This window comes from Stenella coeruleoalba (genome assembly GCF_951394435.1).
Source record: "Stenella coeruleoalba genome assembly, chromosome: 17".
NCBI lineage: Eukaryota > Metazoa > Chordata > Mammalia > Artiodactyla > Delphinidae > Stenella > Stenella coeruleoalba.
In genome coordinates this window covers 35,385,862-35,413,282 of record NC_137163.1, presented here as the reverse complement: position 1 = coordinate 35,413,282, position 27,421 = coordinate 35,385,862, and the positions used below count along the sequence as shown (strand labels likewise).

Below are 27,421 nucleotides of genomic sequence, written 5' to 3'. Positions count from 1 at the left end.
AAATGCTAAGTATAAGAGCAAAGAGTACCAACGGTTTCTGATTTCAATTTCTTTTACTGATGTCTGACACCCAGATGTTCAGCACCTCTAAAACATGAATGTAATAAAAGTAGAATGCAAAAACACTTAATAGCACTGTTGAAGAGAACAGAAAGAGGACTAAGTATAAAGTTGTTTCTGTTTGTTTGAAGTGAGGAGGGAATAGGTACAGAGATTCCCAGCACAGTTTCTATTGATCATTAATTCTGGTCACTAGTGAAGCCTGAGCTATCTCATACTCAAGTGAGAATCAAGAACATAAAGAAACGAGACTTTCTATTTTAGATGCTACTAAAATACTATTTTATATTACAAAAGCATAACAGGCCATTAAACTTTTTCAGCCATATATACTTATGTTGAGAGGTTGAGAGAAGATGAGGAATAAAGAAAAAATTTTAATGACTATATATTTGGTATTATATGTGGTTCTCAAACGTTTCCAAGTCACGTTTCATTTTCTGTGAACTAACCACATGTTCATATCCTGCTGTTGGTATAAGGCCTTTTATGTAAAGGAACTTTGTTATTATGTGTCAAATAAATTTTTTTAAAAACTGTATGGTAATTTTCCAATGTAGGAATTTAAAATTTTGTGTGTGTGTGTTCAAATTAACATATCTTTCTCTTTATGACTTTTGGATTCTATATCTGTCTTGGAACATCTTGCTCACTCCAAGATTATATTTTTAAAATTTGCTCATGTTTCTTTCTGGTACTTCTATGATTTGTTTATTGTTTACATCTTTCATCCATTTCAATTTATTTTCATGTTAGGACTAAGTAGAGATCAAAATTTGAGTTTTTCTAAATGGCTAGCTAGTTATCTCAACACCACTTATTGAATAATGATCTCCTTTCTACATACCTCTGACCTAATTTGGTAGGCTACTTCTTGGTGTATGAATTTCTTGCTACCTAGGTGGTATGGACTTCCAAAATATGTTCTTGAAATAAACTACCCAACAGTTTCATTCCAATTTATGCTCCCACCAACTGGAAAGGTGCTTACTTCCCTGAATTCTCATCAACACCCTATATCATTTCAATAGTTTTTTCTAAGTGGCAAAAAAAAGTAAGTACTTTCATTTCCATTTCTTTGATTACTAAACAAATTGAACGTTTGTTCACGCTTACAGCCCTCTTTATTTTATCAATGATTTATCTGTTCATATTTTTTACCCATTTTAACACTGGAACATTAATGGTCCTCTTTGATTTTAAATCTTTCATATTTACTTCCTCTTAATATTTGCCCTTTAATTTTGTGATTTTTGAAGAAGTTTAAGATGTTTATTTAGTCACATCTACCAAGTTCTTCTTTCATTGCTTTATATGCTTACAAAGTATTTTCTGAGGATAAAATCTATTTATAGACATATTTACCATTTCTGGTACTGTTCATTCCTTCTTGTGGATCCAAGTTTCATCTGATGTCATTTCCCTCCAGCCTGAACAACTTCCTTAAGCATTTCTTGGTGTTGCAGGTTTCATAGCAATGAATTCTCTCAAGTTTTGTTTATTTGAAAAATGTCCTTATTTCACCTTCATTTTCATGGATATTTTGTTCTGAATATAGAATTCCAGGTTGATAGCTTTATCCTTTCAGAACTTTAAATAGGTCATTCCATTGTCTTCTGGTCTCCAATCATTTCTGATTAAGTCATCCTTCATTGATATTGTAATTCCTCTGTAGTAATCTGGGTTTTTTTCCCCCTTTGGCTGCATTAACATTTTCTTTCCATCTTCGTTGTGCAGCAGTTTGATTAAGATATGCCTAGATGTGGTTTTCCTTTTATTTATCCTAGCTGGGGTTCAATGAACATATTTTTTGCCCGACTGTCTGCTATGTCTGTCTCTTATCTCTCTTTCTGCTATTCATGTTAGTTTTTTTTTTTTTTTTTTTTTTTGCAGTACACGGACCTCTCACTGCTGTGGCCTCTCCCGCCACGGAGCACAGGCTCCGGATGCGCAGGCTCAGCGGCCATGGCTCACGGGCCCAGCCGCTCGGCGGCATGTGGGATCCTCCCGAACCGGGGCACGAACCTGTGTCCCCTGCATCGGCAGGCGGACTCCCAACCACTGGGCCACCAGGGAAGTCCCACATGTTAGTTTGATACTGTCCCACTGGCCATCAAGGCTCTGTTCATTTTTTGTAATCTTTTTTATCCATTCTTTGGATTGGCAAATTTTGTTGATCTAGCTTCAAGTTCATCAACTTTTTCCTCTTCCTTCTCCAATCTGCTGTTAAATCCATTCAGTAAAATATTTATTTCAGATATTGTACTTTTCAGTTCTAGACTGTTTATTCTTCTTTATAGTTTCTATTTCTCTGTTGAAATTGCCCATCTATTCAGTCATCATGATCATGCATCTCCCTTTAGGTCACTGAATATATTACAGTTACTTTAAAGTCTGCTAATTCTGCTAATTTTAGGGTCAGCTACCATTTTGGGGTGGATAGTCTTGACATTAAATCACATTATCCTGATTCTTCACATGTCTAGTAGTTGTCTATTATAAACTGGATTTTGTGGATGTTATGCAGTAGAGACTTTTACAGCTTCTTATCTGCTCCTAAGAGTGAGGATTTTTATTATACCTGGCAGTTAAATCACTGGCTAATAAAGTCAAACTTGTGGAGGCTGGTTTTGTGTTTTAGAATGGGTCTCTGGGCACAAATGTTTAAAACCCCTTAATTTGGTGGGAATCAAACACCAAATTGTCTCCCCTGCAGAGAGTAGCAGGTGAAATCTCTATAGTCAGCTTTTTCAGCCTAACTGCTATTATTTTCCATTGAGCTCCTTGGAATCTTTCTGCAGAGTTCAGGGGTCACCTAGGTATTTCAGGGGAGTTTTTTCATAGATTTTAGGGCTATCCTACTACAATTCCCTCCTTTCTGGGATTTATCCACTCAATTTCCAGCCATTCCAGCAGTCCCAAATTCCGTCCCTTGACACCGTAGGCCAGTAAGACTTTAGTTTTCTGCTTGATTTTCAGCTGCCCTGTGCTGCATGAACTTTTCCTCAAGAGGAAAGCTGTATACACTTTGGGGGAAAAACATTTGGCGGTTTTCCAAAGGAGACCTTTACCAAAGGATCTGAGATACAGTATTCTTGAATCTGTATATGATGCTGTCATAGGAAATTTTAGCTTAAGCATGCATTAATTCATTATTCTTTATAATCATTAATTCATTTACTCTTTCAACAAATATGTTCAGTGCCTATCATGTGCCAAATACTGTTCTAGGTGGTAGACATATAATAGTGAACAAGACAGACAAGGCCCTTGTTCGGTGGAACTTTCACTCTAGTGCATTCTAACCAAGCACTGAATAAAGACATTTCAGACTATGTCTTCCCCAAACAGTAATATTAGTGACTTGGCAAGGATATAAATTATAATAAAGTGATTCCCTTTTTTCATAAGCATAATTTTGAAAGAAAAAAGACCTGATTTTATATTTGAGCATAAATGATAGTCCCATAATCTGAACAAATATTTATCAATATCCCATTTAAAGCTTTTTTTCTAAATGACTATAAATATGTGCTTCTGACAGCACTCTATTTTTCACAGTGACAATGGTTTTCTAGTATAATAAATAGCAGATAATTTAAGTTGTACAAAGAAGAATCACTAGTTATCTGACCAAATGATCTAGGATAGAGAAATTAGTTTAGCTCACTGTGCGTAACTTCAGAAACAAATATGGTAAATAAACAGTGGGGGATATCCTTGAAACTTAATTCACTTTTTTGGCCTTGCTCTTCCTCTAGTGTTAAATAAAGGTTCCAAAGGCACTGAAAAAAGGAAATATTTCTCTTCCATAGCATTTCCTATATACAGAGTTGCAAACAACATAACAAATTTAAATATGCCTAGGTACAATTTGGTAGTAGTTGATTACCAAAAAACAGAATTAACTATCATAAGCCATCCTTTGATCGACCACAACTAGAAGTGATGTACTAGAAATGATGTATCTGCACACAAGCTAATTTTGGCCCCAAATAAACAGACCTTTGTACATCTGAACAAGAAGTTCATTAAGAGAAATTTGAGGCATTAAATTACTTGGATTTTCACATACAGCTTTCTCTGAACAGTGATAAATCACTAAAGTTCATTATAATGAAGTTTGATATTGCTCAAAAAGGTTATTTAAATGTTTAAAGTTATTTTATGTCATTCATCTTGTCAATGTCAAATGTGGAAATGTCATATTTTCCTCTAATAAATCTATTCCCCAATATAGCTGGAAATTCAGCTACAGCAGCAGTGCAGGCTCTGGGCATAATTCTTGCTGTCCAAATAATATTAAGGAAACAGACTCTCCTTATAAATCTTATAAAAACTGACTCATTAAACATCTCTTTATACAGTCTGTTAAAGTAAAAATATAATAGGCACGGTAATAAATTTTTGGAGAAGGATAAAAATGCTTAAAAATAGCAGCTAATGCATGGATAGGCTTCAGAGAAATCCATGAAATTTCTAAAACTGTGTACTAAATTGTGAATATAGGTATATTCTAGAGATAGAATCCATAGCTTTCAAGAGATTCTCCAAGGAGTCTGAAGTATAACAAACGGTTAACTGCTACTGAAGAGATGGCAGAATTTAATTTGCCAGTAAAAGTTACCATCAGTTTCTGTAAATTGTGTCTGTTCTCACTAATTTATATTATTAGTACAATATTCATAACTATTAGCTCGGTTAGAACATACTTCTATTCCTTTAAGATTTGAAGTTGCAGTTCCTTCCAAAAGAGTTAAGTTTGGGGGAACATTAAAAAACAACATTCATCCCTAAACAAATGTCTCAGATTCAGAATGCAAGAATAAATATAAGGTATGTAGATAGCCTAGAATAACTCATCACATGTTTAAAAAACAAAATCTAACAAGGCTAACTGTTGTATATTCAAAGGACAATTGAGTATAAATATAAAGATATTATAAAGCAATAATGTCATCTTCACTTAAAATGGCAATTACCACGGAAAAACTTTTTTTTAAGTTTATCATTCCTCATAAGGTAAGTCAATAACAATATTCCTATTTAAAATGTAACAGGCACAAAGAAGTAAAATGTTTGATGCCCAATGAGAAAGAGTCAGCAACGGTGCTAGAAATACAACCAAAAAGCCTTTTAATTACTGGAATGTCTCCTCAGAAACATGAGCCTATTATACGCAGATCTAAGAAATCTAGGTTCTATAGATAGCTACCAAGTGGTTTTGTGGCTTTAGTTCAGCAATAACCTCTCTGTATCATCTGTGGCAGAGATGATGTTTTATACCCACCTGTTTCATTTTCCTTCCATTTGCAGCTAGATGCAGCCATGTATCCAGTCCTGGCCAGTGCAATGTGAGTACAATGATGTACGCCCTTTCCAGGACTAGTCCCTAAATCATCCTTTCAATCATCCTTTGAGCTCTCTCTCTTCCCTCTTCCCTAGCTGGCTGAATATAGTAATTTTAGTGATTGACTCCAAGTAGGCCTCTGGGGACAGCTGAGTCACAAGATGGAAGGAATTGGGATACCTGAGTCATCCACACGGTTCTCTGTGTGAGTGAGAAATTAACTTTTATAGTGTTCCGCCTGAGATTTTGGGGTTGTCTGTTTCAGACACAACTATCTTACCCAAGATAAAATGAGGGAATAACTTACGAGTAGCTTGGACGGGAAATTTTAAAAATACTATACAAATATGGGGTAATGATAGCATCTTTTTATTCAAACCGTAAAGCACAGACTTTGGAGTCACAAAGTTTGGGTTCAAGTTCAGATTCTGACACTTATTAGCTAGCTGTGTGACACTGCATTAAATTACTAAGACGGTTTACTCAACTGTAAAACAGGAATAATAAATAACCTACAGTCCACAAGATTATTACTAGGATTAAATAAAATATATAAAGAATCCAGCATCAGTATGACATATTAATCACTTAACAAATATTAGCTATAACTATTACAAATATCTGAGGAGATGGCACAAATGTAACTGAACCATTTACTGGATAAAACTGTTTAAAAAGAGATTATCATGCTTAAGGTTAGAAATAAAATGAAACAAACTGTTGGCTCTGAAATGGCTTGTCTAATGTCACCAGAATAGTTAGCCATTTGCAAGTTTGGAATACATCATTATAGTACACGAATTTCTCCAACATAAATATAGTTTTCAGCCTTGTTATGTTTATATAGCTACAAACCTATGACAAGTGGTCTAATATTGAAAATAGGGTAAATAATTTCAACTTAACTACTTTTATATATGGGGGAGGTGGAGGTAACTCAACAGAGCATTAACATAGGCACATATCAGTTTCCAGCAAGTTTTTCGGAAAGTGAATGCTTATCAAGACTCAAATATACTACCTTGAGCTCTATCCTTAACATAATTCCTATGATCGCCTAGAAACATAAACTAAAAGTTCAGAATAAACTATTCCCATATGCCACAAAGCCTCCCCAAAGAGATAGTTCTTAAACAGCTTCACAAACATACACCTGCTACATTTATCTATTTAAGCCTATTCTTGTTTGGGATGTAGAAGAGAATGGTACTACGTGGTTTTAATAATACTCATTACAAATAATACTCATTACTCAATCCATTACAAAAATAAGCTGCTGGGGCTTCCCTGGTGGCGCAGTGGTTGAGAGTCCGCCTGCCGATGCAGGGGACACGGGCTCGTGCCCTGGTCCGGGAGATCCCACATGCCGAGGAGCGGCTGGGCCTGTGAGCCATGGCCACTGAGCCTGCACGTCCGGAGCCTGTGCTCCGCGGCGGGAGAGGCCACAGCAGTGAGAGGCCCGTGTACTGCAAAAAAAAAAAAAAAAAATCTGCTGCAGAAAGAAAAAGCATTATTCATTCCATTTTCCAATTAAAGAAAAAAGATTTAAAACATTTTGACTAGCCCATTCCAGGCACTCTTTGTTCAGAAGGGCAAACAATACACCAATAGGGAGAAGGGAGGAAAAGAGTAGTGCAAAACGATGGGTATGATAAGAGGGCCCAGAGACATGAAAAAATTTTTAAATAGGTTTAAAAAAGATATCCAACTGTCAAAAAAATTTTTTTGAACTGGTTAAAATACTCATTGCTATACATCAACAGAAGGGAAATATTAACCTAGTCTGATATTAGTCAAGTCTGTCTACTTTTTGAATTTCAACTTCCTTATTTGAAAGCTAAAGTGATTGGATGAGGTAATGTCTAAGGCCCCTTAGTTCTGAAAGACTATGATTCTAATATACAAATATATAGACAGCTGTAATACATACCATACTCTAGGGTTAAAAGTGGACAATTTATATTTCTTTCTGTTCTTTTAAAAATATCTCCAAATTCTCTACAGTGTTGGTATACTCTTTGGTCTTAGTAAATCCAGTGTAATGAGTATTATCTTTGCAAACTGAATTTTACCAGTTTCATCACTAATCTGAGTAATTCTACTATTTGGACAATTACAAATATTAAATGTTTGGGCTAATTTTGTCCTTACCATTTTTTCTAGAAGTTGTTTCTTGTTTTTTTTTTTTTAATAAAAAGTATTGATAACAGCAGTATCCTGCCTCTCCAATTTTGGAATTTCATTTGTCTCTTTCTCCTAAAGAACATGAGGGGTGGGGGAAGCGGAAACCTCTGGTTAGGGTAAATCAGTGTGTGTGTGTGTGTGTGTGTGTGTGTGTGGTTAGGGTAAATCAGTGTGTGTGTGTGTGTGTGTGTGTGTGTGTGTGTGTATGCTTAATTTTATGACGTATGTACATAACTAGGTAGGGCACAGGCTGGAAGAGCTATTTGATTGTAAGTTCTAAAAGCTATTTTTAAAACTTTCTGCAAATTATAAAGTAATTCTCAGAAGGAACAATATCTCTTGGGAAACAAGAGGCACAATAAGCAACATGTGTCTATTTTCCTTTGGATACACAGCATTCATAGAGCTTCTCTCTAAACATGTCCCCCGAAAATAAAATCAAAACTGAAATACAAATGAAATATTTCTTAATTTTATTGGGGAAGAAAACAAGTAAGGGAGTATTTTCTAAGGAAAGCAGAAGAATCTAGGTAAGAATTACACAACAGGTAAACAATCATAAAGGTTTTTCATTGTTATGGCTTTCTCATTAAGAATTCAAAAGAAACAAGATAGATTTAACTATAATTATAAAACATACTATTAAATTAGATGTATTAGATATTTAACTATAGGAAGCATCAACCTAAAGACCAATTTAAAAAATCAGCAATCAAGAGACAGAGGGGATCTCAAATAAGTCATGGAGATACAAAAAATGAAAAGGATACAAACCTGGAACTGTTTCACAAATACTAGTCATGCACAGGTGCATCTGCTAGCTAGATACCCATTTGCTTTTCTCAGAACACTGCATCAACTTTATTTGGCTGTGGAACCTATCCTTCTAGTGCCACTAATGTTCCAATCTAATCTTACATTTTGTAAGTGAGAAAACTGTATTCTAGAGCTACTCAGTCAAATGTATCATCACTAGCCATATGAGACTATTTAAGTTTAAATTAATTAAAATTAAAAAAAATTAAACTCCAGTTCCTCAGTTACACTAGTCACATTTCAAATACTCTACAGCCATATGTGGCCACTGGCTACCATACTGGACAGTGCAGGTCTAGAATGTTTCCATCACTGCAGAAAGTTCTATTGGATAGTGCTGGTCTGGAGATTATTTGATTTATCCATGCAGCTAATGTGGCAGAGCCAAAGTCTCAGTCCTCTTTCTACTACTTTACTTCCTCCACAAGACCTTCATTAATCACCTGGTTTCTGAATTATCACGTTGGCCTTTTGTTAAGTTCTGCTTACAAGCATCCATTTGCTTCCCACAGGTAAACAAACTTTAAGCTTTACATGGCATTCCACAATCTTACCTTAGTCTCTCACCATTCTCCTATATAAAAACACACTCTAGCCAACTGGTCTACTTGTTAAATATATCAACAAAACATAGTTTCACCTCCGTGATGTTTCCTATGTCTTTGTCTCTGCCTGAATACTCTTTTCCACCTTCTCTGCTTATTTGAAGTCCTACTCTTCTTTCAAGGCCCAACACCTACCTTATTTCCACAAATCATTCTAGGTCAGTAATTATAGATAAACTACTAAAAATTGTTTCATACTTTTATATAGAAGTTTACAATTTTCTAAATACTTCACTTAAATATTTTACTGTGATTCTTTGCTAGAATGTGGGAAAAAAGTTAAGCAGAGTAAAGGTAATCAAGAGTGTGTGTACGTGTGGCACTGATTACAATTTTGTAAAGGGTGATCAGAGCTTACTGAAAAGATGACATTTAAACTAAGACTTGAAGGGAGTTAGCCACGAGGAAATCTGAGGAAAGAGCATCCAAGGCAAAGGCAACAGCCACTGCAAAGCCTTAAGGTAGGAATGTGCCTGGTATGTTCAAGGAATAGCCTAGAGGCCAGAATGTAGCCAGAGGGAAATGAGCAAAACAAAGAATATACGAGATAGGTCAGAACGTTATGGGACCAGGTTGTGTATGGCTTTATAGACCACTGTAAGAACTATGGCTTTTATCCTAAGCGAGATGGGCAAACTTAGGGGGCTTCTAAACAGAGACAGTTTAGAATCTGAATAATTTTAAAGGATAATTCTAGTGTTAAGAATAGAATGAGAAGAAAGAAGTAAGGACAGTAACATGGAGAACAGTTTAAAGGCTACTGCAATACTCTAGGAGAGAGATGATGATGGGCATAAGGATATCTTTTGAAACTAGAACTGACAGAATTTCCTGATGGATTCCAAGAGGATTTTGCCCTGATTAACCAGAAGGCTGAAACTGCTGTCCACTGAAATGGAGAAGGCTGTGAAAAGAACAAGTTCAGGGAGGAGCTAAGAGCAGGGGTTCATTTTCAGACATTTAAGTTTGAGATGCCTTTAAACCTTAGGTGAGAATGTACAGCCAAATACCCACATAACAGGCATGGAGTTCAGGAAAAAAGTCTGGCTTAGAGATAAAATTTTGGGAAGAGTTGTTATACCAATGGTGGGTATAATCACAAGCATGGATGAAGTCCCCAGAGGAATAAAGAAGGGTAAGGACTGAGCCCTGTGGCATTCCAACTTTAAGATATAGGGTAGAAGAGGAGGCTCCAGTAAAGGAGATAGGGAAGGTGGAAGGAATCACACCCTCATGAGACAAAACCTCTTGGTCTATCCCATCAGTATTACACTTGCCCCCTCCCCTAAATATAAACTGTATCTTAAGAACGACCTGAGAGACAATAACAGTGTATCTTACATGATATAAGCTATTTCTTAGGCCTGTTCAGACTTGAGGGTATTAAGACACTTCCTCTGATACTTCTCAGAACGGATAAGAATTCTAAAGGAAGGGCTGTCTGGTCTCTGAGAGTCACAATGCATGATACAAAACAAAGGTAAGCACAGATCTTTTTACTTTTGACTGTATATTAGTTTCCTGTTAACAACTTACTACAAAGTGGGTGACTTAAGACAACAGAAATTTATTTTCTCACAGTTCTGGAAGGTAAAAGCCTCAAATCCAGCAGTGTTACGATCCCTTTGGGGGTTCAGGATAATCTGTTCTTTGCTTCTTCCAGCTTCTGGTGATTACAAGCATTCCTTGGCTCGTGGCCACATCACTCCAGTCTCTGCCTCCATGCCTCACATTGCCTCCACCTCTTCTGTGCATCTTCCCCTCTTCTGTCTATCTGTAATTTCCCTCTGCTTTTCCCTTGTAAGGACAACTTGCCATTGAATTTTGGACCCCTCAGATAACTTGGGATGATCTCCTCATCTCAAGATCCTTAACTACATCTGCAGACTCTTTTTTCAAATAAGGTATCATTCACAGGTTCCAGAGATTAGTATGTGAACGTCTTTTTGAGGGCCACCACACAATCTACTATATGACTCCAGAAATTTTTACTAAGGTCATCAGTAAAGTGTGTTATGTTTATGCAAAAAGCCAAAGGATGTTCATCTATAATTTTTTAAAAGTTACTATTATTATTATTTTTAATGAAAGGATATGGCTATAAGGAGATACCTATTTGATTTGGCTACGTATCTGATTTAGCTATATTTGGCTATGTGTAACTGCTTACCAGGTAACCACTGCAACCCCTGGTTTGGATAAAAGAATCAGTTATTGTGCTATATAGTATAGTACATATCCTGTACTATAGGATGTGATGATAGACTTTTCTAAATGTTTGCTTTATTTTCCCCCACTTAAATGCACTTAATCAGTCCCCACCCTCTCTTCCCAAAGGACCTTATTTCATGATTTTGATTTAAGGATGCCTATGTAAGAAGTGTAGGTTATTCATGCAAACAAAAACTGAAGGATAAATTAGTTAAGGCAATATTTAAATAGATCAGAGGTTTAAAATCTGGTTCTGGAGCAGACCTAGTCACCTCTCCTGACTCAATGTTACAGGAGCATCTTGTATTGATTCATTCATTGTAACTTATTCCAGTGTGGGAGGTAACAGGACCTCCGCACCAGTAGTCTCATGGGTACTTTTTCCTTCTGTTTTTATACTGAGATTTGCTATGACAAGTTACTAATATTTTAAAAATCTATTTTGTAATAGTCTTGTCTGAGTAGTTAAGAGTGTTTCAAAGACATAATTTATACTAATCAAATGAAACAGATGATAGCACATTCTCCCTCATTTTACAGACAGGGAAAGAGAGTGAGGCAGAGCCATTTTGGGAAAGTTGTACAAACGAAAGAAGTCAGGTATCCTGACTTTCAATCCAACTCAGTAATTCCAATTCAATGACATATGTGCTTCTGTATTTGGACTCAAAAGACATGTTAGAAAGAGACTATCAAAAAAGACAAAAGAAGAGACTATCAAAAAAGACTAAAGAATTTCTGTGGAAAGGAAAAAACATTTCATACAAAATACTCCTAGAGCTGTGCTGTCCAGTGTTAACCACATGGTGGATTAAAGACTTGGTATGAATAAAAGAATGTAAGGTCATTCACTAATACATGCTGAGACAATAATGTTTTGTATATGTTGCATTAAATAAAATATATTATGAAAATTAATTTCACCTGTTTCTTTTTACTTTTTAATGTGGCTAACAAGGAAATCTTAAATTAATTTATGACTTACATTATATTTCTATTAGATAGCCCTGCTATAGAGAGAGTTATGAAATAGTTACATTACAATACATAACTTTATTCAATTAGCAAATACTTATCCAACACCTATCGTTGTCAAGCCTTATGCTAAGTGCTGAGACCTTAAGAGTGAACAAAGATTATGGTGATTATGGTCCCTGGCATCATACAGTTTACATTATCTCTACACTTCTACTGCACATTTCATATGTATTATCTCATATGCATAAGAATAACTTAGAGTACTTCACCATTTGGGGAGCAAATGCCAATACCTGACTTAGAAATCACAAAATATAAATCATCAGCAGATTTATAGTAATGGCCATCTACTTTTGTGATACATTAGTTATATTATTATGCTATATACGATTCATCTGGAAGCTTAACACTATCTCACTCCCTATAGCTTCTCCTGGTTTCTTGTTCCTTCCCTCTAACTAGTTTGCTCCCTCCTACGGCTCATCTCTACCAGAAGTCTCTACAACTGGCAACCTTGCTTGCTATTCACATTACAGCAGGGCTGTTTATACTTTCAGGGGTCTCCAGAGGAGGACAGAGGTCGAAAATGTTAAGTGTACATAATTTTAAGGGGCTAAGTTCAGTTTTTTTGAACCCAAGACTGAGTTTTGAAGTTTCTTTTCGGCTTAAACAAACTAGGGTGATTTCTGAGGATTTTGCTTCAAAATTCAACGCACAAATTTATTTGAGGGGTAAAACAACTCCTTATTAGTTTTATCCTACTGAGGATTTCACAGAAGAAAACTCTACCCGGGGAGGGGGAAGGGGAAGCTGGGACGAAGTGAGAGAGTGGCACAGACATATATACACTACCAGATGTAAAACAGATGGCTAGTGGGAAGCAGCCGCATAGCACAGGGAGATCAGCTCAGTGCTTTGTGACCACCTAGAGGGGTGGGAGGGAGACGAAAGAGGGAGGGGATATGGGGATATATGTATACATATAGCTGATTCACTTCGTTGTACAGCAGAAACTAACACACCATTGTAAAGCAATTTACTCCAATAAAGATGTTAAAAAAAAAATACTGGTATACTCACACACAAAAAAGGAAACTACCAAGAAGGACTTCAAAAACAAATTAACAAGTAGCATTTCTCAAGTAAATGACTTTTGAAAGAAAATAGTAGGTAACATCAATAGAACAAGAATGTATAATGCTTTTTAGGCTAATATCCTAGCTTTCGAGAAAATGTCATTAATAAACAAATTAATTGTTCAGGTTTTATTGACAGCTACAAAGAGAGCAATACAAGCAAAAACTACTTTATCAAAAGGTGCTAATTTTTCTCAGTTTAATACAGAAAGTATTACTGACATATGACAGCTATTGAGAAACGAACGAAGTATCCAAGTTTTAAACACCCAAAATGATTTCACTGCCTTTTTTCTACCGTCATCTGAAATACAGATGTGTTTAGCAAAGGAACAGTATCCCACAGTCTTTAGCTGTGCAGGTGTGGTTATATATATAGTTGTTTCAGGGTTATACAAAACTAACAAAAGCTGGTACCTCATGACTTAAAAATTAAAAAGCCAAAGAAAAATAATAATTACTCCTGACTGGAGAAAAAAAATCACCTAAGGAAAATTTAGGTGATCTCCATAAGTAATCAGATTAACATTTTGCTCAAAAAAAGATCAAACCAAAACCTTTAAGCTAAAGTACTTCATGTACGACCATGGGTCCTTTCAGACCATCATTAAACTACTAGTGCTAGTTTGCCAAACACAATGCCAATATAATCAAATATAAATTTCGAAATTCAACCCTTTTTTGGCCTTCAGCCTAAAATGGCCTAATTTTTACATGGGCCTTAAATGATAAAAGATCATAAAGCTTAACACGAAACCAGCCTGCATTTGACAATCAACTGTCACTTGTTAGAAGCATCAGAAAAACAAATAGCAATTCTCTAAGATTTCCTTTATAACCTGAGTAGGGAAGAAATAGAAGGAGGCAATTCAGATATAAATGCAACAAAATTTATCCCTAGCTTACTCTCTGCCCAGCACCTGACCAGGGATTTTGACGTGTTATCACAAATATTTGTCTTCCTTCTCCTCCTTGAAAAATTCAGAAAACTACGTTTTTCAATCCTCAGCGCCCTCCAGATTGGGGGGGTGGGGGTGGGGCAGTGTGGGCAGGGATGATTAGAAACCAAAGAATTTCTGTGATAAATCTAAGGAAGTGTTAAGGATAAAATCAGAACCTGCCATAATATACAAGAGAGTCTTTCAAATGATAAAAGAGTTTGTTTTAAATTACCTATATTTAATTCCATCTAAGAACCCCGTGAGAATAGTATCTTTCAATCTGATCCCATTGAAGAGAGGCGACCCCAAGTGTCTTAATTCACAACTGCAAAAATATGACCTTATGACTTCCTCTATTTCAAATGTGTGAAGTGCATTTATTTTCCACTAAAATGCTGAAGTAGCTTTTAAAACAGACAATAATCTTAGTATCTTTCATATGTTAGGTAGAAAAAAACAGTTTCATTTAACCAAGTAAAAAGGCACCCAAAATTCTACAAATCACCACCAAAATTTTAAAAATTCCAATACTGGTCTGAAGACAGTAAAATGGACCGTTCTTTATATAAACTCTAATGCTCAACTGAGGCGTCATTCAAACGAAACAACAATATTTCAAGTAGCTACTATCTGGAGACTAAAAATTGAGTTGTGTTTCAATTCCTAAAATAATGTTACAGTTTTAAAAGTTAATCTTATTGGAATCCTCCTGGAAGTCACAGATATTGAAAAACTACACTAACATTAGTTGCCAAATGTAATTTTTTCCTCAGAAAGACACCTTGTGGTGACATTAAAATAGTTTTTGAGGACACATGAAATTTAAATTTCAGTTACACTGTATACAATAATAGAAAGAGGAATAAAACTAACAAATAAAAAGGGTTTTTGTTGTTGTTGTTGTTGCATAATGTGGTTTAGGTCCCAAGACTTAATTCTAGATCTTTACCATGGAATTGCACATAGCAAGCAAAGAACATTTGAAAATAAGCGTCAACAATAGATCATCGCCATTTTCTAAATAGAAATATTTACATTTTGATTCAATTCTGACAGTTGGGTGTTAAGGAAGCATAAACAAGCCAATACGGTAATAACAGTTTGACTCATAAAGATGCTCATTAAGATGGTTAATGGCAAAACCGAAAATGAAACTTGGGCATACCGTCAGACTTCACATAACAAAAAGGGTCAAGGAATTAGGTTAAAATAAAAAATACATATGTATAAATAAAAAGAAAGCCATGTTACTACCAAAAAAAGAAAAGAAAAGTGGAACGCTAAGGAAAAATCACATTTTAAGGCAACCGATCAGAGGAAAGGATTGCTTTATTCCTCCACCGTTTACTAACATTTAATACTAGCGTTTGCAGCCAACACCTGGGTGTGAAAACTGCAGAGGCATTTAAATGCTGTTCTTTCCAACGTCCACCCAACAGGACGTTCCGCAACATTTTGAATAGTAAATATTAACCAGAATAAAACATCGTTCGTATATTTCTACCTTCAAGAGCTAATGGGAAAAAAATAAGACCTTTCTTTCTCCCATATGTAGCTTTAACCATTCTCTCCCCTCTTTTATTTACTGCCCTTTGTCGCGAGGTTAATGAACCCTGAACTTATTTTCCTTCTTCCCATTAATGAAAAGGGTGGGGGGGAGGGCAACGGCAGAGGGGAAGCCAAATGATAGGAAAAACTGGAAATTAAAAATAGTGGCATTACTGGCTGAAGAATGAGAACTCCCTGAAGGTTTAGTGTGAGGGAGACAACCCTGGAGGACCCCTCTTAAGACATACTTTACCCCAAGACCCCACCATTTTTCGTCTGTTTAATTTCTGCTTTTGCAGGGGGTGGCAGTCCCCCGGATGAACGTTCCCCAGTGCCTGCCTCTCTTTTCCCCGAGGCCTCCAGCCGCAGGGGGTGGGGGGCGCTGGCCCCGGCTCCAAATTTGCAGCAAGGCCCGGAAATCAGTCCCGTTAGAGCCGATTTCACCCATCAGGAATGCGCTCCGCCCCCGCCACCTCCCCGCCGCTGCCGCCCTCCGCGTCGCCTGCTCCAGGGGCTGGTGAAGTGAGGAGGGGAGCGCCGCCTCCGCCCGTCACAACACCGCCGGGTCGGCCGCCCTCGCCCCAGACTGCTCGGGCCAGGAGGACAGAGCCCGGGGCGTATCCCACGCCTTCCCTCCGCCCGCGCGGCCGAGGGAACGCCAGCGCCGGGGCCAAGCCGGGGAAGCGGAACCAGCCCGAGGCCTGACCCCCGGGCCGCCCCGGCCCCGCGCCGAGCACGAGCAGGGGCGCCTTTCCCGTGGGATTTCCGAATCCATTTCCGTCCCGGGGAGGGGTGCAAGGGTAGCAGCCGGAGCGCCCCGTGTCGGAAACTGGAGCCGCCCCTGCCCTCTGGCTCCCGGGCGCAGCTTCCCCCCGTACTCGCCAGTACCTTCAACTCCTCAGGGAGACGCAGGGCGCAGGGCTGCGGGCGAGCAGGCCCATCTCCTGGCGGCGGCAGCAGCCAAAGGAAGTACGGAGGAGGGTTCCTCAGACCCGCCAAGGCGCCTCTCAGCTGGGGCGGGGGGAACGGAGAGGAGGGGTCCAGACTGCCGCTTTCCCGGACTCCTCCTCCGCAGTTGTGTCTTGACTGCTGTTCCCGGGAACCAGCGCCGCAACTGCCATTCTCCCCCTCCCTCAGCCCCCGCTGTCTCCGCCCCCTCCTCCCACTCCTTCCTCCCGCCCCCGCCCCGCCCCTGCGCACCGCCCGCGTGCCTTGCGTCATGGCGTCACGCCCACCCGGCCCGTCGCGGGCGGCTCTGGGACGCGGCTGTTCGCTCGCTCGTGTTCGCTCCGCGCACGCCCGGGCGCTCCCCGCCAGCGACTCGGGCTGCTGGGAGTGTGGCCCCTCCCGCCTGTCTACCCGCCCGGGGCTATCAGCGGCCCTTCCTGCCCATCATCCCGCAAGACTTCCCCGAAGCGGGCCGGGCTGTGGGGCAGGTGTCTCCTCCAAGGACGGGTGGGAGTGGCTGGAGGTGTAGGGAGATGCTGGACTTGCGGAGCCCGGCTTTCGGCGTTTCGCACGCCATTATTCATTCCTTTGTGTTCTCACGGTTCACCTGCTAGATTGGCAGCCCCAGGGAGAGCAGGGCGGTGGTGCTGCAGCGAGTTTCAAACCTCTCCGGGAGGAAATGTCCTTCCCTCAGGGTGGCGGCGCCCCACCGCACCCTTCTTTTAACAGACCTTAGTTTTCCGCAGGGGCTGCTAGGAACAGCCCTTAGCCACAGGTGAACACCTTGCGTGAGGGTTCGGAGAATATCTTCCACTCACCTCTTTCTTTCCCACTTGATATCACAGAGTCCCTTAAGAATTCAGAATTCATATTTCAGTTATGTTTGATACCTTCTGAATTACTTTAATCCGCTTTATCCGTTCCACCCCCCATATCCTTGAAGCCAGCCATACCCCCTTTGAATTTTTTAACCTACACATGACTGGGCATCAGTTCAGCTTCGTTGAATAAACACATTCAGTCCATTCCTTCCTAGTTGATTTCAAGATTTAGTCACTCTTTGGAATACTGAGAAACAGGAATGTGATAGATGCTGGACAGAAATGTCCTTTCGCCATCTGTTACTTAACTAAATATATCCCCCTATCAATCCTTGTTTTAGTGTATCTAATTTAAATTAGAAACAAACCAAGGAGCCATGGTCTTTCAGAGGGTACTTGGTATCTTTGGTAACCCAGTAAATATTTACCAATTAAAAAACTAAACAAGGTTTCTAAGCAGTTTAGGTCTAAGTATATTTGACCACAACTCTTAAAGGAAGTAATGATGGGTATGTTCATTTTCATTTATCAGAAAGTTTTAAAGCTGTTATATATTCCTTTAAATGCTATTTGGAGGCTGCCAGCAATTTAATCAGTGGGATACTTTAAGCCTACAGGTAATACAAGAATAGTAAGTTAAATGGATTTATAGGATGGTACCCATCCATAATATAATCCTTCCTGTAAATATATCAACATGTTGAACAACATTTCAGAACTGATGGGGCATTGTCTTGGAAGGGAGTTTTGAGTAAAGAGTCTGTGCAGAGTGGGAATGGTCTTGTACTCTGTCATAATTTCCGGAGATGCCTTTCCCTGTCATCTTAAAAACTAGAGGGATTTCCTTTTCTTCACTAGGGCAACGTAAATCTATTAAAGAAATATCTATTGAACATCTCCACTCAAATCCCCACAGGCACTTCAAACTTAGCCTGTCCAAGACATAATTTGTTATCTTTTTCTCAAAACTTGCCTCTCTCTTTTACCCAGGCCCAAGCCAGAAATCTAGGATTCTTCCTAGGCACCCTCCTTTTCATCAGTTCCAGTTTGTAGTTAACCACCAAGTCCTGCTTATTGCATGTCCTAAACATCCCTGCACTTACTCTCTTCTATATCCCCCTTCTGCCTTTGGGCAGTGGTTTCAGCTTGGGCTGCATGATAGAATCTCCTCTGGAGCTTTAAGAAATATCCTGACACCCAGGCTGCATCCACCAATTAAATCAGGGGCCCTGAGGATGATGCTCAGGCATCAGTAATTTTTAAAACTCCCCAGGTGATTCCAATGCAGAGCCAAGGTTGAAAACCACTGGAGGGCCTCATCATTTCTCACTGGATTACTGCAAAAGCATAATAATTGGCCCCAGCTGCCTTCATTTTTGGCCGCATTCTCCCTTCTTTCCCTACTCTCTTTTAATTCATTCAATATCAATTCAATAAATATTTATTGGGTGCCTAGTTCAGGCAGAGAGTTTTGCTGTTATTGAAACTGGGAATACAGCAATGAAAAAGACAGGCCTTGTTTCTGCTCTCATAGAACATATATTCTGGGGCACAGAGTTGGGGAAGGCAGAGTAAATAACAAAAGAGACATAAACAAAAGGAAATAAATTTACCAGAGTAACATATAGAAACCAGGGAGCCTGTTACTTCAGTTTGGTGTCTCAAACTAAAGTCCACTCCTCTGACATTTGAGCTGGTTCTATTGGGTTGGCCAAAAAGTGCCTTCGGTTTTTAAGTTTAAAAAAAAGGCATTTTTCATTTTCACCAAGAACTTTATTGAACAACGTATTCACCCTTTTGTTCCACTACCTTCTGCCATTTTTCAGGCAACTTCTTAATTCCATCTTCCCAAAACTTATTATCTTTTTGAGCAAAGAACTGTTCCAGGTGCCTTTTACAGTCTTCCAGGGAATTGAAATTTTTTTCCATTAAGAGAATTTTGTAAAGACCTAAATAAGTGGAAATCCAAAGGTGCAATGTCTGGTGAATACAGCAGATGAATCAGAACTTCCCAGCCCAGCTGTAACAGTTTTTGCCTGGTCATCAAAGAAACATGTGGCCTTGCCTTATCCTGATGGAAGATTATGTGTTTTCTGTTGACTAATTCTGGATGCTTTTCATCGAGTGCTGCTTTCAGTTGGTCTAACTGGGAGCAGTAATTGTTGGAATTAATCATTTGGTTTTCTGGAAGGAGCTCATAATAGAGGACTCCCTTCCAATCCCACCATATACACAACATTACCTTCTTTGGATGAAGACCGGCCTTTGGCGTGGTTGGTGGTGGTTCATTTCGCTTGCCCCACAAGCTCTTTCATTCCACTTTATTGTACAGTATCCACTTTTCAGCGCCTGTCACAATTCGTTTTAAAAAGGGAATGTTTTCATTAATTTTAAGTAGAGGATTGCGTGCAGAAATACGGTCAAGAAGGTTTTTTTTTGCTTAACTTATGTGGAACCCAGACATCAAAGCGATGAACATAACCAAGCTGGTGCAAATGATTTTCAATGCTTGGTTTGGTTATTGTGAGTATGTCAGCTATCTCCCACATGTATAACATTGATTGTTCTCAACCAGTGTCTCGATTTGATTTCTGTGACCTTCAACTGGTCTACCCGACCGTGGAGCATCGTCCAGCAAATCTCCAGCACGAAACTTTGCAAACCACTTTTGACACGTTCGACCAGTCACAGCACCTTCTTCATACACTGCACAAATCTTTTTGTGCATTTCAGCTGCATTTTTACCTTTCTTGAAATACTAGAGCATAATATGCTGAAAATGTTGCTTTTTTCTTCCATCTTCAATATTAAAATGGCTACACAAAAATTCACCAATTTTGATGTTTTTTTTTGAAATGCACGCTGATATGACAGCTGTCACATACAATCTAACAAAATTGTTTCGAATGAAATTAAAGACAACTAAGTGCTACTAGAGCCATCTTATGGAAAAAACCAAATGAACCCTTTGGCCAACCCAGTACAAGACAAGAAGGAGGCAAACAAGTTACGGGGTGGGGAAGGCAGAGAGAACAGCAGATGCAAAGGTTCTAGCAAGACAAACTTGCCAAGTTCAAGGCAACTAGAGGCTGAAGCATGGTGAGTAAGAGGGAAGGTGATGTAGGTTTAGAGAGGTAAGAGGCAGCCAGATTATTTAAGACCTTTTTTTTTTCTTTCAGTACGCGGGCCTCTCACCGTTGTGGCCCCTCCCGCTGCGGAGCACAGGCTCCGGGCGCGCAGGCTCAGCGGCCATGGCTCACGGGCCCAGCCGCTCCGCAGCATGTGGGATCTTCCCGGACCGGGGCACGAACCCGTGTCCCCTGCATCGGCAGGCAGACTCTCAACCACTGCGCCACCAGGGAAGCCCTATTTACAACCTTTTAAGGTCATGATAAGAATTCTAAATGGTTGGGATGATGTGTGATGAGAAACAATAGATTTTTAAGTGGAGTGACACCCAATTTACCTTTGAAAAGGATCACTCTAATTGTTTTGTGGATCAGATTGTAACAGAGCAAGAATAGAAACAGGGAGAGCAGTTAGGAGGCTACTACAAGAATCCAGGAAAGAAATCATAGTTCTTTGGACCAAGGTGGTGACAAAGGAGGATGGTCTTGGTATTTGTTTTAGAGGAAGAATTGATAAGACTTACTTGGAATGGAGTAAAAGTAGGGAATGAGAGAAAGAGAGCAATGGGGTTACAATAATAACTACTCTCTATTGAATGCACATTATATGACAGGCACTGTTTTAAGTGCTTTATAAGTATTAGGCCATTTAATTATGAGTCCCAAAAGGTAGGTGCTATTATTATCCCATTAACAAATGAGGATCTGAGGCTTGAGAGGTTGTCATTTGCACAAAGTTACATAGCTGATAAGTGGCAGAGCTGGGATTTGGACCATGCAGGCTGTCTGGCTCCAGAGCTCCTACCCTTCTCCCATCCCTACCCCAGCCCCCTCCATTGACAACACAGTCAAAGTGAAAACTTCTTCAACCACACAAAGCTGCTTGCAGTACCACAAATCCTCTCTCCTTTCTCCCTTCCTCTCCTTCTTTTCTCTCTCTCTCACACATGAGCATCTTCTTTTCTTTGCACATGCCATCTACTCTGCCTAGAGCGCCCCCTCCCTTCTCTCTGTCTAGCTCAATTTATCAACCTTCTCTGGCCCTCACAGGCTAAGCTGAGCCCATCTTCTCTGGCTCCACAGCAATCCTGTGCCTATCTATAATTTTCTGTGTAAAGCACTTCATTATTTTTGTAGGTCTTTTCCACTACCCTTTGAAGTCAGGTAGCTTAATCCTGACACATAAGGAAGAGAAGAAGGAAGAAATCAAAGATGCCTAGCCATGCACATATGGCATGCCTTCCCTGGGCAATGAGAGATACAAATATGGTAAAGTATTGTCCCCGCTTTCAAGAAGCTTGTAAACTTGGCAAGGAAACAGACACATAGAAAATCACTCTAATACAAGGGCCAAAAGTGTGATAAAGACATGTTGTAGGAACACCGGACAGGACATTGGAAGCAAGAAGCTCAGCCTTAGGATCATTTCATTGGAAAATATGCAACCAGGAAGGGGAGCTTAGGTTTCTTTTTTCACCATCATCATTTAACACGGTTTGGGGAGGCAGTCTTGGGACCTCATCCAGGAAGACTTGGGAGATTCTCAGTTGCCACAATTGGTTCACTGGAATGTGCTACTTCCTAACTGCTCACTCTTACCTATCCTTTTGTGATTACATATATTGATTCCCAAATTGGTCCAGTTCCCTTCCTGGCAGGTCATAGAAATGTCTTCTTAGCCAGTTCCCTCCTTTTTCTCATCTATGAGATTTCAGAACCTGGGTTCTAGCTGCGGGACCTTGGGAAATTTACCAAACTTCTATGACCCACAACGTTGGGCCCAGTGTGTAAGACTGTGAAGGTTGTGGCCTGCATTACCACAAGGGTGCCTCAGACAGAGACCACACTGTGTACATTTCCCCTTGGGTGTGCTCAACATGCCCCACCATCAAATGGGGGTGAAAACAGTACCTCCCCCATTGGGTTGTTCTCAGGACTAAATGAGTAAATGCAGATACGACACTTAGGCTTGGCACATAGCAAATCATCAGTAAATGTTAGCTACTATTTCTAGGTAAAGGGAAACTCACTAGAGTGGGAGATATTCCAGCTAGGATTTAAAAATTGGGGTCGTCTGTGTCCCGGCTTGAGTGGTTCTCTTAATTGTTAGGACCATATAGAGACTCCGGAGAGGAGAGACCTTTTCTCTTCCAAATTGAGAACCTAGGCCTCTCAATGGAAAAGTCATTCAGGTAGCTGAACGCTGAGCGCCTCTGATCCACCTATCCCACTGCTCTGACCTTGCACAGGGAACTGGCACTGTATCCTCCCCAAAGCCCACCCAAGGTACTCTTCCTTGTAGGAAGGTTCGACTCCCTGAAGGGCTATTTAATAAGCCTTTAGGGTGGTATTTCTCAAAGCCTAGGCTAGAAGCATCATTGCTAGAATCACCTGGGGTGCTTACTGAGATAGATTCCTGGGTAATTCATACCACATGTTTGAGAACTATAGCTTAAGTGCTTCAGCCATTATGACATTGCCTGTTGCTTACTCCAGTCTTTCTTGATTACCTTCCCTCTTTGGCTGACTCATGAGCAAGCCAACCCCATGCTGGTGACCTGGGCCAGAAACCCCCAGAGTCGCCTATAACTAGAGCTGGTTAGACTCACTCCAGGTTGGACAGAATGAGTTCGGCTGACAAGGTCCACAGTGGTGGGCTGCAATGGGAGCAGGATGTCACTGGGTGAGGAACAAGGACTTAGTGTAATTGTATGCCCCAGGTGGCTCAGGACACTCCAGGCTTATACCTGTGTGTGGGCTTAATTAATAGTACCACCTTTCTTTTTTTTTTGGCCATGCTGCAGGACATGCAGGATCTTAGTTCCCCAACCAGGGATCGAACTCGTGCCCCCTGCTGTGGAAACGTGGAGTCTTAACCACTGGACCACCAAGGAAGTCCCAATAGTACCACCTTTCACTCTCAAAGGGGCCTGGGTTAGACAATAAATTATATGGTCATCCTGGTAATGAGCCTCATGTCAAGACCAACAGTTGCAATGCCATAGCCCCTGGATTGTGCCTATGCTACCCCCGTCCTACCTTCCCAGCCTCCAATACCATGCCGTGGTTCCTTTCTTCCCTCTGATTTCTTAATGAACTTACTTTGGTATCATACTTTGGGCCTATAGTAAAGGATTTATAAGAAAGCACCATGAAATTTATTGCTATATTTACTCTAACAATATCTGGAAAATGTTTTCCTTTAGTTTTCGCACCTGGTATAGTTGTGTTTCCCTTGTGTATTATCCCCATTTGTTTTGCTTTCTGGCTAGCCAATTGTGGGACTGACAGTATTTTCCTTGGCTGCGAGGAAGCGTAGAGCCATGTATGAGGCATCCTTCCGGCCTGTGTATAATATTGAACAGGATGCACTTTACATACTTAACTCACTCCTGAATTAAATCCTCTGTTTCCATGTCTTCAATGAATTCAGATTTAATTTTTCTGGTGTTATTTATATCTCTATCTATCTATCTATCTATATCTGTAACCCAGCTTTTATGCTATTTGAAACAAGGCAGGTATAAAAAATATATATGAACACATGCCCACAAACAAACTGGTACTGATTGCTAGTTATATAACTGAAGGGGATTATTTTTAAATGTACACGAGGAATACTTTTCTCACTTACAAAATATAATGTTAACAAATAAATAGCACTTTAAGTAATGCTGGGTATAGCATTCTTCAACTACATTATTGTCTAAAAAGCGAAAATATTCCAAACAAAAGAAAACAAACAAGAGATTAGATTAATTTTCAAGCTGAAATATTTTTAGCTATGACCCAGAACCTTATACCAAATCATGTAATGAAGAACGCTCACTACTGAAACCACATGGCCTAGTTAGATAGCAATCAGGAGTGCTTACCTTCACAGTGAAATCCTGTGCTGTTGGAGATGAAGAAAGGGAAAGGAAGAGGGGTGGCCAGGGAGTCAGATTTGGGGATGTACAGTCCAGGAATAATGATGACCCATGAAGAGGAGTCTTTGGCCAGAAGCGTGTGGCCCGTAACAGTCCCCAGACAACTGTTCTTTCTGTTGGCCTTGATAATATTGCAGGGATCTTGCGGTCTGGCTCCTTCGGTTTGCAGCTAATATGAAACCACAAAATTCACCTTAATGAAATTACTGAAGAATACATTTTATAACTAGTTTGGTTTGGAGGTTGCACTGAATTTATAAGACTCAAAGCTAGCTGTTCTATGGATGGTATACTGAGTTATTTTATAAATAAATTGGGCACCTAGTCAAATCTGCTTCAGAAAAATTTTACCCCCAAATTATGGAGATAATGTTCTGTATAGTGATCCCTGCCCTTTTCCAGCGTGAATATACCTATTTGTGTTTCTTAAGATGGAATTATTTTTAAAATAAAAAAAATTTTTCAGAAAATAAGGTAGCAGACTCATGTAGTTCTTGACAGAACAAATGTTAACATATTCTCATATTTGTATTATTTTCTATAGCAAAAGAAATGAGACAAAGAGTTGAAGCCTACTTTGTCCCTTCCCCCCATCCTATTCCTTTCCTCCCAAGGCAACTGTTATCCTGAAAATTCTACCTTTCTGGCTCACATTTTTATCCTTTTACTATAAAAATGCTTATTTCCAAATAACATATTCTGTTGTTTTATGTTCCAAACATCAGTTTTACTAAATGATATTATATTTTTTACATAAATGATATTATAAATTCATATCATTCTATAGTCTTTTTTTTCCCTACACAACATTGTTTTCAAGATCTATCCATGTTGATACATGAAAATCTAGTTTATTCATTTTAACTACTATATAAATGAGCATTTTTATACATATCTCTTTTGGTATAATGGGAGAGTTTCTCTGGGGTATATACGTAGAAGCAGAATTACTAAAGATACTCTTTTAAAAGTTTAAAAATACTATAACCCATCTTGTGGCCCACTTCCACTTTGATTATACTTGTAGGTATTCATATTCAGTGGGTGAAAAAATACATGTGTGCACTTGGATTCTCAGAGACCTTCCAATAAAAGGTCTAAAATTACTAGTACTGGCAGATAAATGCTCATAGATCAAGGTTCCATTATATCTGTTTCATCTTTATAATGAGGGTAATAAAAATATCTCCCTCTTAGAGTTTCTGGGAGCATTAGATGAAATAATAAAGGTAAAGCATTTAGCACTGTACCTGGCACTTAGTAATAGCTCAGTAAATATTAGCTGTTATCAATAGTATTATTTTAAGATGAGTGGATATTGGATTCAGTGGCTTTTATTGAAGATAGTCTGTCGTAGGAAAATAGAATTGTAAGGAAGAAAGAAAATGTTATTCCTCCCTGTAATACCATGTTGGGAAGTTTTATCTCTATGTTTTTCTTTTCCTTTCAAATCGTGTTTAGTATTTTTGGCAGAATCTCAGCACTGAAACAGTAAGAAGATACAAAACATTTAAGCAGGGAGAAAACACTGGGGAGAGACAACTAAGTCCAAACGAAGCCCTACTGGGAGTGGACAGCTGTTCTGCAGGTGCCATCTTTCACCCTTTTCTGCCATCCATGCTGTTCAATGGAACTGTCACTTTAGCTCCATGTATGCTAGCCAGGAAACTCATCAGCAATTACCAAAAACAATTCTGTTTCTAGTATGGTTCCAATTTTAAAAATCCCATCTACCTTTGCCAGGGGAATCCCATCAGAAATGTGTTAGGAGAGGACGTATTTAAACAGTTATTTCCTAGCAAATGTGGCTGGAATTCAAAATGGCTAATTGAAAAGTCTATACGATATAAAAAGATGGACAAGAGATGACATGTCATACCTTGAATGCATCAACTGACATTTAGGGCTAGAGGGGAGAATTTAACTTTGTTAACTTGTTGAAATTCATACTTGGGAGTTGGCAAAAAAAAACACCAAAAAACACAAGTTTGGAGCGAAAATAACTGTGCCAAGCCAACATTCTTGTCCATGATCAAAGAGAATAAGATTTGAAACCAGTTGGATAACTGAGCGAGGGAGAAAAATATCTGAAGTCTCAGGGCCAGAGATCTGTATTCAATCTCAAATTGTTTTATATCCTGTGATAAAAGCAAAAATTTTAAACAATATATCTCAAGGACATGAGGGGGAAACTAAACAATTGCTACAGTGCAGTGATTTTGAGATGGCTTTGTTCAAATAAAAATTCCCATACACTAAAGTTGTATGATAATTCATTTCTTACCTAGAACAGGAGGGTGCCCGATCCAGATTTTGTACAATGTTGGTTCCATACATCACATGAGATCTTTTAAATTATCTTCTCTGTGATTCAGCATTGAATAGAGGAAAAATAATTTAGTAGCAAGCACTTTGGGATTTAGAAAGAATACTTGAGACTTACTATTTTTAGAAGCATAAATCTGCAACACAATCAAATACAAGGACTTGTATGACTGAAGTAGATGATCAATTGCAAAGAGGTATTTCTTTTGTTTCCACCTTAATATTTTACTGATTTATAGACCCAATAGGAAAACAAGTGTAGAGTTTTTGTTTTCCTTTTAAATGAACAATGGATTCCCTTGAAACGTTGAAACATTCAAAACTTTCCTAAGTTTTGAAGACTTAGGATATCTGGAGGAGAGTGGAAGTTCCTTTCATTCTCTTCTCCCACCTCACTCCCATCTGACAATGAGTCACTGTTTCTCTTAATTAGGCTTCTAA

General features: G+C 39.1%; 1 protein-coding gene and 1 long non-coding RNA gene across 5 annotated transcripts in view; both read right to left on the bottom strand.

The window, feature by feature from the left end:
• Window positions 1–17,276, bottom strand: part of RNF19A (ring finger protein 19A, RBR E3 ubiquitin protein ligase) — a 65,269-nt gene extending 47,993 nt beyond the window's left edge. For 3 of the 4 annotated variants that reach the window (XM_079901988.1, XM_079901987.1, XM_079901990.1), the window contains exon 1: window positions 16,718–17,276. The gene's annotated coding sequence lies outside the window, so the exon portion shown is untranslated. The remainder of the gene's footprint in view (window positions 1–16,717) is intronic. The other variant, XM_079901989.1, reaches the window with a different exon arrangement.
• A 2,120-nt stretch (window positions 17,277–19,396) lies between these two features.
• LOC307176163 lies at window positions 19,397–27,023 on the bottom strand. The gene is made up of 3 exons (XR_013824633.1): window positions 26,940–27,023; window positions 24,602–24,824; window positions 19,397–19,947 (listed from the first exon to the last, which is right to left on the bottom strand). It is a non-coding gene; the product is annotated as an uncharacterized lncRNA (long non-coding RNA).
• Between the last annotated feature and the right edge of the window lie 398 nt (window positions 27,024–27,421).